The following is a 14972-nucleotide window of genomic DNA, read 5'->3' on the forward strand; positions in this document are numbered from 1 at the left end:
CGTCGCTACCGGTTCTCCGAACCACCCACCATCATCGCTACCGGTTCGGTCAAACCAGTAGCATTTCTCCCCTGCTATAAGCCATTTGGAGCTAGGCCAGCAGGATTGGCATATAAACTGAAGTACATAAATAATGTAGAATCATTTTCCTTTGTTCTGTGTGGATTTTGTTTCTTTAAATGGAAATTAGACTCTAGGCGAGCCCGACGAAGAGAGTGTGTGCCCAAGAAAGCAGGCAGACAAAAATTGAAGAAGGGTAGAAATCTTAACTCCATATCTTTTTTCTGTCTAGGCAGGGCTTAGAGGCCACCTAAGCAATATTAACCTCAAAGCAAGGGGGAAAAAACTGATGACAAAGCAAGTTTGTGTTAGAATTATTATTATTATTACACTGACGTAGGGGGAATGTTCTTTAGGCATCATTTTACTTCACTCACGGCAATGCCAGCATTTGCCAATTGGCTCTTTATCCAAATTAATTAAATAAAAAGGATTGTATCTGAGGATTTTAAGGTTTCGGGAGCAACTTCCTATACATTTTTAATCTAATAACATTTACAGGAATGCATCTCAACAGCTGTATGGAGATGTTTTCCTGACCATAATATTTCTGTTAATAGGTGTAGTTAATGAATGTCATAAATCTACACTACGACCACACAGATTGTCAGCTAGCTCGATCAAAGCCTTCTCTTAGTTCTTCACTTATAATGTAGGTTGTGAAAGATCAGAGGAATTATCACAGATAACCATGGATACCATCAAGCTGGAGCTCACCATCTTTACCTAGCATATGGTAGATGGTTCGAGAAACATTTGATACATAATCTTCCATATCTGTCATTCATCAGAATTTGTGATGGAGTTCATAATGAATACAACTGATACAAAATATAGGTAATGCTTAACTTACAACCATTTGTTTAGTGACTGTCTGAAGTTACAACAGCACTGAAAAAATAGCAATAGCACTTAGACTTATATACCGCTTCACAGTGCTTTATAGCCCTCTCTAAGCGGTTTACAGAGGCAGCATATTGCCTGCAACAATCTGGGTCCTCATTTTACCCACATTGGAAGGATGGAAGGCTGAGTCAACCTTGAGCCTGGTGAGATTCGAACTGCCAAATTGCAGGCAGCCAGTAGTCAACAGAAGTAGCCTGCAGTACTGCATTCTAACCACTGCACCATGGGTGGGTTCTAAATTTTTTTACTACCGGTTCTGTGGGTGTGGCTTATTTTGTGGGCGTGGCTTGATGGTCATGTGACAATTATTTAGGTTTTAGCAGAGGTACTGGTCTACCAGGCTTTTAACTGCTTGCAGAGCTGTACCGGTCTACTCATTTGTTTTTGGAGGCACCGGTCTACTCATTTGTTTTTGGAGGCATTGGTCTACCCATTTATTTTTGCAGGCACTGATCTACTCATTCGTTTTTGGAGGCACCGGTCTACCACCACACTGCCTTTTAACACTGATCAGCTGTAGGGCGGCCCTTTGAAGCCCTGTAGCAAGAGTTTAAACAGCTTTTTCCTTCTAGCTGATCAGCTGGGACTCAGGAGGCAGCAATAGATTGGGGGTGGGGCCAAATAAAAGGTAAGAATGACGTCGGGGGTGGGGGGGCAGAACTGGTTCGGTGATGTCATATCGTCACCGCTACTGGCTCGGCGGAACCCGGCGGAACCGGGAGGAACCCACCACTGCACTGCACCACCACAGCTTACAATCATTGTTCACACTTACAACTATTGCCCTATCACCACTGTTACATGATCAAAATTCAGAAGCTAGGCAGCTGGTTCATATTTATGATGGCTGCAGTTTCCCAAAGTAATGTGATCACCTTTTGCAACCTTCTGACAAGCAACGTCAATGGGGAAGCCAGATTCATTTTACAACTGTATTACTAATTTAACAACTGCAGTGATTCACTTAACAACCGTGGCAAGAAAGGTCATAAAATGGGGCAAAACTCACTTAACAACAGGAATTTTGGGTTTAATTGTAGTCATAAATTGAGGATTACCTGCATTAGGAAAATGTATGCATAGAAATGTGCATATGGAAAGGGGAAATATGTGTTATGTGTAGAAAACGTGTTATAATAAAGAAATTACTGGGAATGCACAAAAATGCATACAAATGCACAATTTTTTTTTAAAAAAAATCAAATTAATGCAGGAAGTTTGGCTTGCTGCCCAGAAAATAGGGGGAATTAGAGTTCATTGCATCTAGAAGCTACGATCAAATCATGGAAGGCTGGGATAGAGGTTCAGGAACTACGGAGTGAGTCATCCTGAGTGGAGAATTGAATTCATTATGAGCAATCTGGTTTCCCATTTTTGACGATGTCTTCTCCATTCCTCCTAAAAGAAACAAGACTTCAGCCTGTTCTGCTATACATATCCAGGCATGTTCTATATATTTATGCAGCAGGGAAGAATCATCATCACATTTAAAATATTGCTATTTAGGGAAGCCTGCAAAGTTGGGATCTGCAAGAACGAGAGTTCATTGGCTCAAGTTCCTTTTCTCCTCCTCTGGTGATATAAATTTTTGACTAGGTGCAATTCTGCTTTGAACTGTCTCATAAGCAACCAACTGTGATGTTTAGTGCAATTACATATTTCCTCTCCGTTTTCGTTATTATAACAAATAAGAATAATAATAATGTAAAAATATCTGGCTCTTTTCATCTTCAAAGAGATTTGGGAACATTTGGCTTGCTAATCCATGTGCTTTTGAAATGTACGTGCACGGTATTATTATCTTCATTGCATTACCAATGAGAAAAGCCAAGGGAAAAAAAGATTTGCCTAAAGACACTCTGTCAAAGGAAATCACGATCAGCTGGGGGATCAAAACATTTGCCAATTGTTGTAGCTGCTTTGCAGACAGTGGCCTTGTCTGCAACACTTCCTGTGGCTCAAGCTAGAGCCTGAATCTCAATAGGTAACATGAAAGTCCCAGAACAAGAGGTTGCAATCTATTGGCCATTAGTTGTCTCAACTTCAAACTCCCAACAGTCCCAACTTGGCTGGTGACAAGGACCTGCAAGATCTGAAAGGAACTAAACTACCTGCTCCTATTTGTAGACATATGGCTCCTTCTGATAAATCTTTCATGGGCTGTGCAGAACACACGTGCATAGTTTTTGTGACTCACTAAGCCAACTAACCTATCAGCTAACTCCAGTGTCTTCCCTAGTGCCTAGTCCAGGGGTCTCCAACAGGGGTGAAATCCAACAGGTTCTGGAGAACCGGTAGCAGAAATTTTGACTAGTCCGGAGAACCGGCAAATACAGCCTCTGGCTGGCCCCAGAGTGGGGTGGGAATGGAGTGGGGAAGGAATGGGGATTTTGCAGTATCCTTCCCCTGGAGTGGGGTGGGAATGGAGATTTTGCAGTATCCTTCCCCTGCCACGCCCACCAAGCCACACCATGCCCACCAAGCCACACCCACAGAACCAGTAGTAAAAAAATTTGGATTTCACCACTGGTCTCCAACCTTGGTAACTTTAAGACTTGTGGATTTCAACTTGGAATTCTGGGAGTTGAAGTCCACAAGTCTTAAAGTTGCCAAGGTTGGAGACCCCTGGCCTAGTCCACACTTCTGCCTCTTTGCAGTTCCAGGTAGGTAGCAAAACAGGAAAATGATGGAGAAACTGATGAGATATCAGATGTGTCTAAATGGACTTGTTTTACGATAAGCTGTGCAGAGCTGGGACTCAGCACTGCAGCAGAAGAAATTCAGAAGCAAGCAGCCAACTGTAAGACCTTCTCACTGGAACAAGCAAGATGTATGTGTTAGATTCGGTGATAGAAGAGACGGACACAGTTCTTCAGTAACATCAGCTCTTTAATAGTAGACCAGTACAACCCAACAACTTGCTTGTCTGGCAGTGTCCTCTTGTATAGAGGGCTGCCAGACGGCTTAGCCAATGACATTCAAGTATTTTCCCACCTATTTGGAGGACCTGAGTGAAGCCTGCAGCTTACTTCCTTATTGCCTTATATGGTATATAACACCATACTTCCTGTGACTGATACTTTTCTTATGTAGACTTCACTTGAGCTTCTAGAATCTGGCTGAAGAATGAACACAAGACTTCATTTGAGGTGATCATGCATTCTTTTTTTTTTTTTTAATTTGATTTATATGCCGCCCTTCTCCGAAGACTCAGGGCGGCTTACAATGTGCTCAGCAAATATTGCTCAGCAATATTTGTTTGAAACAAATATTGGGTTTAATGCCCTAAATGTCCACTTTCAGCTTATGATTCTAGAATTCAGAGCCAGCTTAATTATCTATTTTTCTTGCAAGGTTAAAAAAAAAAGTATCTGCGTTGAGTTCTGAATTTATCTCATCGTCCAACTTTTACATTTGTACTACTACTCATCTAGCCATTCACCAAAGATGGTGTAATCAAAATTTCTTGTAAAAGCAGATAGAAAACATTGGGGTTTTTTTTTAATTACCTTGTCTACTGCATTATGCATGAATATCCGGTAAACAGACTATTTAATGGTCTGACTGAGGTGTATTTTAAAATACAGACATATTCGTGGTAATGTCATCAAAGGTTACCTCAGAATATGTGGTCATCTTCAGAGTGAATCTTGATGTGTCAGTAATATTAACTGCTGATTTACAACTCATTAGAAATTCAGGGCACCGCAGAAAAGATGAGCAAGCCCTTAACATGCACTGTGGAGATAGAGCAGTTGCAACTCTGAAAACTGGAAGTTGAAGCTCCTGGTAATCATTTGCCAAAGAATAATTCTTTTCAAGCTCAAAATAAAATTCTGCATATCTCACGCAGGTTCCTAATATCAATTGTACAGACTGATAGAGATGCACACTCATATACTGACCCGGGCTGTCCGGGTCTTATCTCAGTACCTTGGGACCTGGATCAAGTACAACTCTAGCGAGGTTGAATGACTGTGACCTCTTCCACCCCCAGTTTAGGGGACTTGACACATTTGGTCCTGAATGATGGGACTGTTTGTGGCTAGTGCCCAAGTTGAGACTCTTCCTGAATTTTAGTTCCTGCTTGAGGAGCAGGTGGCAGATACGGCCAAGAATGTGTGTCCCTTTGTCTACCAGTTATTCCAGACACACCTTGTCTACCAGTTATTCCATTCTTGCACCAGGAAGCCTTTCTTATAAACACTTACGCCTTGGTCATCCTGCCTATGGACTACTGCAACCTTTTCTTCACCACAGACCACCTTTAAATGCTTTTTATGGCCATGGATCATGGCCATGGATCACCAAGATTTAAATCATAACATTTCTTCAGGCCTTCGTGGGCCCCTTGTGATGACATCGCGGCCACCCCAGGGGTCCGTGAACCACAAGTTGAGAACCAATAGACCACTTCATTGCAATGGACTCTACACGAGGATGTTCTTTTTTTAAAAAAATAGATCTTTATTAATTATTTACAAATAAAAAAACATATAATGTAATATTCAAACAGATATAAGTTATATATAGGTACCCAACACAACACATAAAGACAACCACAAAGAAGGACTAACCGGGGGTCATATCGAACCCCCAGATACTTATTCATAGTTACATCCCGGTAAATCCTTTTGTTCAAATAGCGTTGACTATTTTAAATACCAAACGCTATCTCATTATAATTAAGTATATATTTAATATTATGTTATTTATTCTATGTTTGTCCTCTTCTTTAGCCATATATACCAGCGTTCCCAGTTACTGTAGTATATGGATTCTTTTTTGTCTCTTAGGATATACGTTAATTTGTCCAATTCGGCACAATTCAATATTTTATTTATTATAAGTTGATCTGATGGTGTATTTGTATTTTTCCAATGCTGGGCAAGTGCTATTCTCGCTGCTGTTGTAATGTGGATGAATAAGTGCCAATCTTGTTTGCCCACATCTTTTAGTTTGATTCCAAGTAAGTAAGAATCTGGAGTTAGGGGGAAACTTGCACCTGTTATCTCGTTCAACCATTTTTGAATCTTTTCCCAAAATTTCCTGATCTGAGGGCGGGTCCACCACTGGTGAAAGAAAGTACCCCTGGCCAAATTACACTTCCAACATTTGTCCGAGGATCCAGGGAACATTTTAGCTATCCTATCTGGTGGGAGGTACTACCTATAGATCATTTTATAAAAGTTCTCCTTAAATGCCGCTGATAATGTCAGTTTCATTGATCTATTCCATATTCCCTGCCATTCTTCAAGTTGCATCGGTCTTCCTAAGTTTCTCCCCCAGGCAATCATCGTATCTTTTACTATCTCCTCAGCTGTATAGCTGGATAGCAAAAGATTATAGGTCTTAGATATAAATTTTGTTTCAACACCCAGAAGGAGTCTATCTAGCAGTTGTGTCATTTGGTAAATACCATACTCTTTACACGAAGATATTCTTTAAGACTATTCAAGCTGAAGTTGATTCATAATAATGCAGCATGAGCAGTTATGAGTGCTCCATGTAATATCTCTGCTCCATGAGTTGCATTTGTTACTACTAGGGTTTCGGGTGCAATTCAAGATGCTGGTTATCACCTATGAAGCCCTACATGCTAAAGGCCTAGTTAGCTAAAGAACCTTCTGCCTTTCATGGTTTCTACCCATCCTGTACAATTAAGAGAGAATTGGCATAATCAATGAGACCCCATGTATGCCAGTTCTGTCTGATTGTAAAAGATATGCAAACCATGAGAGACAGAAAGTCAACACTATCACAACAAAAAGTGCAGCTTCTCTATCACAACACTTGCCCTCTGGAACGGCATCTGTCCAGAGATTGGGATCTATCCTTTTAGCGTTCTCCCTAGATGATTCTTGTTCTTTCCTGATGCAGTCAAGTTCCTTGCTAATGTGTAAGATGTAAGTATTTATGTATACTTATAAATACCTACCATGTACATTAGGATCAGTCTGTTTTCCAAGAACTGCTCCTTTCATTGCTTAATTGCAGTATCTATAAACAAGCATCAGCAGTCTCAATAAAACTCCAAAGAGTGAACAAATATATCCCGCTCCAAATATATACAATACAACAACACTTTACTCTCTACTGGAAAAACTCTTCTCAAGAAAAACTGAGTATCCTTAGAAAATGTGGAATGACGGAGGCTGGAAGTGGGGCAAAAGGGAATGGAGTACCTCAAACAAAGTCAGACTCCCTTTCAACATTTTTTGTAGCGATCCTTTTTGTTGATCCTTTGAATCCAACTAATTCTAGTTTTTTGCTCTAAAGAACCAGCTTTAACTCTAATAGAACTCCCTGTATCTCCCTGTATCTACTATTTCTTTTACGAAAAGATGAAAAAAAATATGAAAACTATTTGGAGAAACAATTGTAGAATGACAAAGCCTCCATCTACTCATCAAGCAAATTTGCTCCATGTTGCAATCTATGACAAAATTTATGATTCCTCTGAACAGAGATGAAATACAGAGAACAAATTGTACCTGCCAAATCTCCTCTTTCGTTAATACTACAGAGTATCAAATAAACAACAAAGGGTTTGATGGCTCCTTAAAGTCTAAGAAATTTATTAAGATTTAATTTTCATGGATTGCAGCCCATTTCACAACTGAGTTTAAGTTAAGTTATATAATAAGGATGTTTGGGGGAGTTCAAATCTCAGTGCGGTATGCCTGCGTTTATTACAAAATCTGCAATAAACTCTATAGATGGTGGTAATAAGGTGAAGTGGCTAAATTACAACAAAGGACATATTTTGTATCAGCAAAACATGACAAAGGAAGGCTCTAAAACACCTTTGGAATTGAGATATGTATTGCGAGCAGGCTTTCTTCCAATAGATTTTAGAGATAAACTAATAAATTGCCAATAAATTCATAATCAGAGTGCTGAAATCCATAAGAAATTTTAAGGAAGTATATTTAAGATAACATAACATTCATAACACTCCCAGCTCCTGGGATCCCTTTTGCTGATATGGTATCAAAGAAAAAAGAAATGCAATTTGAAACAAAATGTTTAGAGGAGAAAGTCACAGTTCTGCAGACTTTTCAAATAAATAAGTTTATAAATGGTTAATGCTTATTTAAATATTACGGGGGGGGTGTCTTAAAAGACTTAGAATGTAAATTTTGCTCTATTAATTGGTCCTGTCCCCCAGGTGAAGTGTTATGCTCAGTTTTCTGTTTACTACGAAGTAATAATAATTTACTAAATTGATATGGCTCCTGATCCCAGATACTCAGGGCAGATACCCAGGTACTCAGTACCACTATGTTCGGTGTGGTTCATTTCCAAGAGTACATAGGAGTATGTTTATGAACTGCAACGATTTACCTTAGTGTACTGACTTCCAGTCAGTTGGGACTACAATTTCCAGAATTCTTTGCCATATATTTAAAGGTCTTCTAGCTGGAGAAAACTATAGAATTATATATTCTAGGGGAATCTAGACAAAGATATGAAAAATAAATTGCTTTAAAAACCCTAAATGATATTATCTAGTCAAGTTAATGTGCTAATAAACTAAAGACAATTATATTGCCTTCAGTTCATTTATAATACAATAATATATAAATTTAGTGCAACCTTCAGGAAAATAAACTTATTTATATTCAGAGATACATAGCAGATAGTCTTCTGTCCTTGCAAGTTATTTAAATATGACTGCAGGTTGCACTTTCATTCAGAAAGTGATTACTTCTAGAACATTAAAAAGTCAGATAATTTTGCATGCATTATGATCTATTGGTTGTAGGTGGGTAGGAGTAGGTTGGTGTTTCATTGGAAGCTTCTGATTGTAAGATGCACAAACACCTATAAACATCTAAAAAAGAAAATTCTAGTTTGTAGATCCCTGTGAGCATTGCAAATATGGGTCTCATTAAAAATATTCTGTTTGGTATGTAATTCTCCCACAAATTTACAAATCCCTTAGCACCAACCCCTTTGGGTTACATACTGTATCAAAACAATGCAATATATATGCTAACTATTAAAAAAATGGATGTATCAAAACAATGCAATATATATGCTAACTATTAAAAAAAATGGCTGTATGCCAAAGGGACATGGTGGCTCAGTGGCTAAGATGCTGAGCTTGTCGATCAGAAGGTCGGCAGTTCAGCGGTTCGAATCCCTAGTGCCGTGTAATGGAGTGAGCTCCCGTTACTTGTCCCAGCTTCTGCCAACCTAGCACTTCGAAAGCACATAAAAAATGCAAGTAGAAAAATCAGGACTATTTTGGTAGGAAGGTAACAGAGCTTTGTGCACCTTCAGCGTTTAGTCATGCCGGCCACATGACCACAGAGGCGTCTTCGGATAGCGCTGGCTCTTCGGCTTAGAAACAGAGATGAGCACCGCCCCCTAGAGCCAGAAACGACTAACACACATGTGCGGGGGAACCTTTACCATATATGCCAAATCCTGTATATGCAGCATACTAGTGGCAAAACCAAGCCCTTTGAAAACGTTCATGAAAGCTTTGACCCATTTTTCAGACTGGAAGCATAGAGGCTGCTAATTTGTAGACACATCTTTTAGGAACTACAAATGCATTTTTTAAAAAAGTTTGCCATGACAAGCTCCCATAATTTGTTATTTGTTTGTTGAAGAATTTCACCCAGAAATTCAAAGCAATATACATTTCTGTTTAGTTATTTATTTATATTTCCCATTTCTAAACTGTCTCTCTCCCTCAGAGATATTCCTTCTTCTCACTTAATTCTCACAATAACACTTTGAGGCAGTGACTGATGAAAGTTACTCTGGGAGCATCCATAGTTCACTTTAGATTTGAACCTGACACCCCAAACAATTGAGCCCTGCTGCATCTTTTTGCACTGCAATGCCTGGAATCTCTCACTAATAGCAATGCTGCTGAAACTTTCAGTAATTTCTGAAAAGTATTCCTCATTTCTCCATTAAACTTCTGAAAACCAATGAATGAGGAAGTTGAATTATTCAAATTTGATCCAATAAAAACTGTCCTCGGATTAAAAGATGCTCAACGTTGACTTGCATACCTTAATTTCTTTAGGTTGGAGGGGTTGTTCCTAATTGAAGTAAAAATGTATTTTATTCAGAGCTTATTGAAGGAGGCAATCTTCATTGGCATGTGGGGGGGGGAGAATAATAGAGGGTTAAATGTGTTGGCTGACACCAGGGAGACCAGGATCCAGTCCACTCAGCTACAATATCTCACTGGATGATTTGGGGTACATATTTGTCTCCCAGCCCAGCCTTTTTCCTAGAGTGGCAATTAATTAATTCTAATTTAATTTTAACTTGTTAGTCTTAATTGTACTTTTAACTGTTAAATTATGAAATTTGGATTTAATTTTTTAACTTTTTATTAGATGTTTCTTAACTGTTGTGAGCTGCCCTGAGTCCAGCTGGAGATAGGGTAGCATATAAATCTCATAAATAAATAAATGAATAAATAAATGAATAAATAAATGAATAAATAAATAAATAAATAAATAAATAAATAAATAAATAAATAAATAAATGCAGAGGAAAAAATAGGAGAGTAATAATCAGTTAAACACATTTCTAATTGATTATGTGCCATCAGGTCATTGACAATTCTTAGTCCCTGCACAGATAGCTGTTACCAGAGGTTCAAATATCACCAAGGTTTTTCTGTCCCATTAAAATCTATGCCTGCAGTTCTGTCAGCATTTATAGAAATCAGTTTCATTCTGAAGTTTGAATACAACCAATATGCCAGGACTTGCAGAGGGAGCCATCTAGTGGATTTTGGGAGCAATTCCTATTTCTTTAATATGGGAGAACAGGATCGCCCAAAGTCTGAGACACAGGTAGTCCTCGACTTACAACCATTTGTTTAGTGATCGTTTAAAGTTACAACGGCACTGAAAAAAAGTGACTTATGACCAGGAGCCACATTGGCGCAGTGGTTGGAGTGCAGTACTGCAGTTTACTTTTGCTGCCTGCTGGCTGCCTGCAATTTAGCAGTTCAAATCTCACCAGGCTCAAGGTTGACTCAACCTTCCATCCTTCCAAGGTGGGTAAAATGAGGACCCAAATTGTTGGGGGCAATCTGTAAACCACTTAGAGAGGGCCGTAAAGCACTATAAAGCGGTATATAAGTCTAAGTGCTATTGCTATTTTTCACACTTATACAGTAACTGTTGTGGCATCCCCACAATCATGTAATCAAAAAGTGGATGCTTGGCATGTATTTACAATGGTTGCAGTCATGTGATCACCTTTTGCAACCTTCTGACAAGCAAAATCCATGGGGAAGTCAGATTCACTTAACAACCATGTTACTAACTTAACAACTGCGGTGATGCATTTAACTGTGCAAGAAAGATTATAAAATGAGGCAAAACTTAACAATTGTCTTGCTTAGCAACAAAAATTTGGGGCTCAGTCCTTTGACTACCTGTACATTATTGGGGGAAAAAATAGGCAACAGTTTATTTTAAAATTACTTAAAAATAGGTGTGGGAGATCTGTTTCTATCAATTGGTCAGTAGTAAGGGGAGCCCATATGAGAGATCTAAACTTCAATTCCTTGACCACATTATCCCACTACAGATTAGGGTCTCCAAATTAATGTGAGGATTTTTATTGTACCATGTTCTTCCAATGTTCAGACGATTGAATAGAAATGGCATTTGTAGGGAGGAGTTCCAGAGTTTGACATTCCTTTTAAAAAATCAGATATAATAGAATAAGATGCTCTACAGGTAGTCCTCAATTTACAACAGTTTGTTTAGTGACCATTCGAAGTTACAATGGCACTGAAAAAAGTGCCATATGACCGTTTTTCATGCAAAAACCATTGTGGCATCCCTATGGTCATGTGATCAAAATTCAGATGCTTGGCAACTGATTCATATTTATGACAGTTGCAGTGTCCTGGGGTCATGCGACCACCTTTTGTGGCCTTCTGACAAGCAAGGTCAATGGGAAAACTAGATTCACTTAACAACCATGTTACTAATTTAACAACTGCAGTGATTCACTTAACAAATGTTGCAAGAAAGGTTGTGAAATGGGGCTACATTCACTTAACAAATGTCTTGCTTAGCAACAGAAATTTTGGGCTCAATTGTGGTTGTAAATCGAGGATTACCTGAATTCCATCTCTTTTTGTGGGGGAAACTGGCAGGAAAAGGACATAACACCTCAAACTGATATTCTGCCTTTTACAGTCACTATGAAAATGGTGAAGGCATGGGCAGCAAAGATACTAATTTTAAGGAAGGCAGACACACATGAAGGGAGGATATTATTTTTTTAGTTGTGAAGCATTCCCATATTATAACATTTCTCACTAGGGAGGTATGATTGAAGTGGAGAAGAAGGTAGTGAAGACACCAGGTAAGATCAGAGATAACTAGATAAGGCCTCCATGTCATAAGGAGTTGAAACAAGAAAAAAGATCGACCTTAAAAGGCAGCTAATAAAGATAGAGAAGAGGACTTGGAATCAGAAAACCAGGACTGAGTTCTCTAGGCAGCTAAGCAGCTCGGTTTGGATGATCTTTGGTCAACTCACTTCTTCATATCTTCCTTTCCTTTAATTTTAATGGTGGAAATAGTGGTGAACCAAAAGCAGATACTAATGGTAGCAATATATGCACCAAATAAAAAACAAGAAGAATTCTACCAAAAACTATATAAGATATTGGAAATGGAATATCAGAATATCTGCTTAGTAGGAGATTTTAATGCAATCGTAGATGCAAAATTAGACTATAGGAGCAGTAAGACAGGAAAAAAGGAAAGAAAGATACTTCCTAAGGCATTTTTTAAAATGATAGAAGAAATTTGTATATAGGATATGTGGTGAGAAATGAACCAAAAAAATAATAATCAATATATTTTATTCGAAGACATAAATCACGGCCCAGAATTGATATGGTATGGATGTCATCCGAACTAAGAACAAATTTATAGGAGATTGAAACTAATATTTGGGCTGGCCATAACCCAATAAAATTAAGCTGGAAAGGAGTAAAGAAAAAATTGAGATGGACATTGAATCAATCTATATTAAAAGAGAAAGAATTCATACAAACAATAGCAAAAGAAATGGATTTTTTAAAAAACAAAATAAGAAGAGACATCACTGCAAAACATATGGGATACAGCCAAAGCTTTCCTTGAAAGGTTGTCAGAAGACTAAAAAAAATATTCAGATGTGAGAAAAGAGACAAGGCATTACAATGAGTTACAGTTCATCCCTTAACAGAGAAGCTCAAAAAGATAGCGGTACCCCAAGAATGTATGAAGAAAATTCTCTAATTGGCCCTTGACAATACCTTGGATCAGTGGTGGGATTCAGCCAGTTCGCACCACTTCGGGAGAACCGGTTGTTAACTTTCTGAGCAGTTTGGCAAACTGGTTGTTGGTAGAAATCATTAGGGCAGAGAACCGGTTGTTAAATTACTTGAATCCCACCACTGCCTTGAATGGACATCTAGACAGGGATTAGATTCTTTATCTAGCCTAGGAAAGATTCTACTGACTGGGCTTAGCTAGAAATAATGCTATTGATAGCCAGACTGACAACTGATGTAACAAAAAGGATTATAAGATAACCCACCCCAAAAGTTCTTCTGGTCCTTTCACTGTTTACAAAGATGGTATCAATATGCTCATGACACTTCTAAAAGTGAACAAAGCACATTGATGTATTCCATTTCTATATACCCTGTTTCCCCCAAAATAAGACATCCCCTGATAATAAGCCTAATCGGGCTTTTGAGTGAATGGCAATAAGGCCAAGTGCTCATTTCAGGGTTCAAAAAATATAAGACAGGGTCTTATTTTCGGGGAAACACAGTACCAACAAAATTCAGTATCCCAAGGCAGACGAGCTTGCCAAATTAGATAACTGGAAAACTATCAAAAGTCTTCAGGGTGGGAATCTCTGAGTTATCTTGATAGACCAGGGGACAAACCTTTGGCCAGCAATATTAAAACATTTCTAAACTATGTGTATGTAGGTGCTAGTCCTCAAATTTCATCCTCAAATTTTCCTGCTGCCTAGCCTCCGCTTGAACACTTAATTGTGAAGCAAATCTTATCATGTCTATGGAGATTCTCAAGTCATCCAGGTCATGGTTGTCCCAAAGGTGATTTTTCAAGAGGCAATCGGACATAATTTTTTTCTCTTGAAGACATTTTGCTTCTCATCCAAGAAGCTTCTTCATTTCTTCTTCAGTTTAGAGTCTTTTTTTTTTATTGCAAAAGTTTTACAATTACATTTTTACCCCTTTTTCCCCCCCACCTCCCCCCCCAGACTTCCCAACCTCCCTAACCCTCCCTAACCCTCCCCTCCCCCCAGACTTCCCTATAATATACTCATACTCATAAAAAACCCTTAATATGACACTTATGTATAAACTTGAACCCCTCCCTCCCCTGTATAATTTTTCTTTTTACCTCATTACATTAAAATATTTCTTCAGTTTAGAGTCTTATCACATCTCTGGATAATCAGTTTCACTGCCAAGCTGTTCTTGCCATAAGAAAGTTTTTGTAACATTTAATGAAAAATTGCCTTCCTGCAGTCTATATCCTTTATTTCATGTATTGTATTTTGGGAGTGATGGGAAACATATATTGCTTTGTTGTTTGGGTTGATAGGCAAGAAACAGGCTGCTCATCCATTGGAGAATGATTTCCAAGTAGTCTCCTATGTAAATACTAACCAGATCCAATCATTTTCGTATCTTGACTCTTCCCATCCTGCTTACAATCTTTTTGGACTGTTGCCTTCTGGCAGAAGATACAGAACAATTAAAACTCGGACCACACATTTTCTGAATAGTTTTTATCCCAGAGCTATAATTGCACTCAACAATGAAGGGCCACCTTCAGTGAGCTGTTGGACAGCATTACTTGGTCTGTTGTGTGGATGTTTGGGTGGTTATGGGGCGGGAAATTTGTGGTGTGTGGAAGTATGTGTTGGACCTGGTCTTTGGGTGTTAAGTGAATTTCGTTGTATGGGTG

Source organism: Pantherophis guttatus, chromosome 2 (assembly GCF_059756535.1).
Source record: "Pantherophis guttatus breed Tessera chromosome 2, ASM5975653v1, whole genome shotgun sequence".
Lineage (NCBI taxonomy): Eukaryota > Metazoa > Chordata > Lepidosauria > Squamata > Colubridae > Pantherophis > Pantherophis guttatus.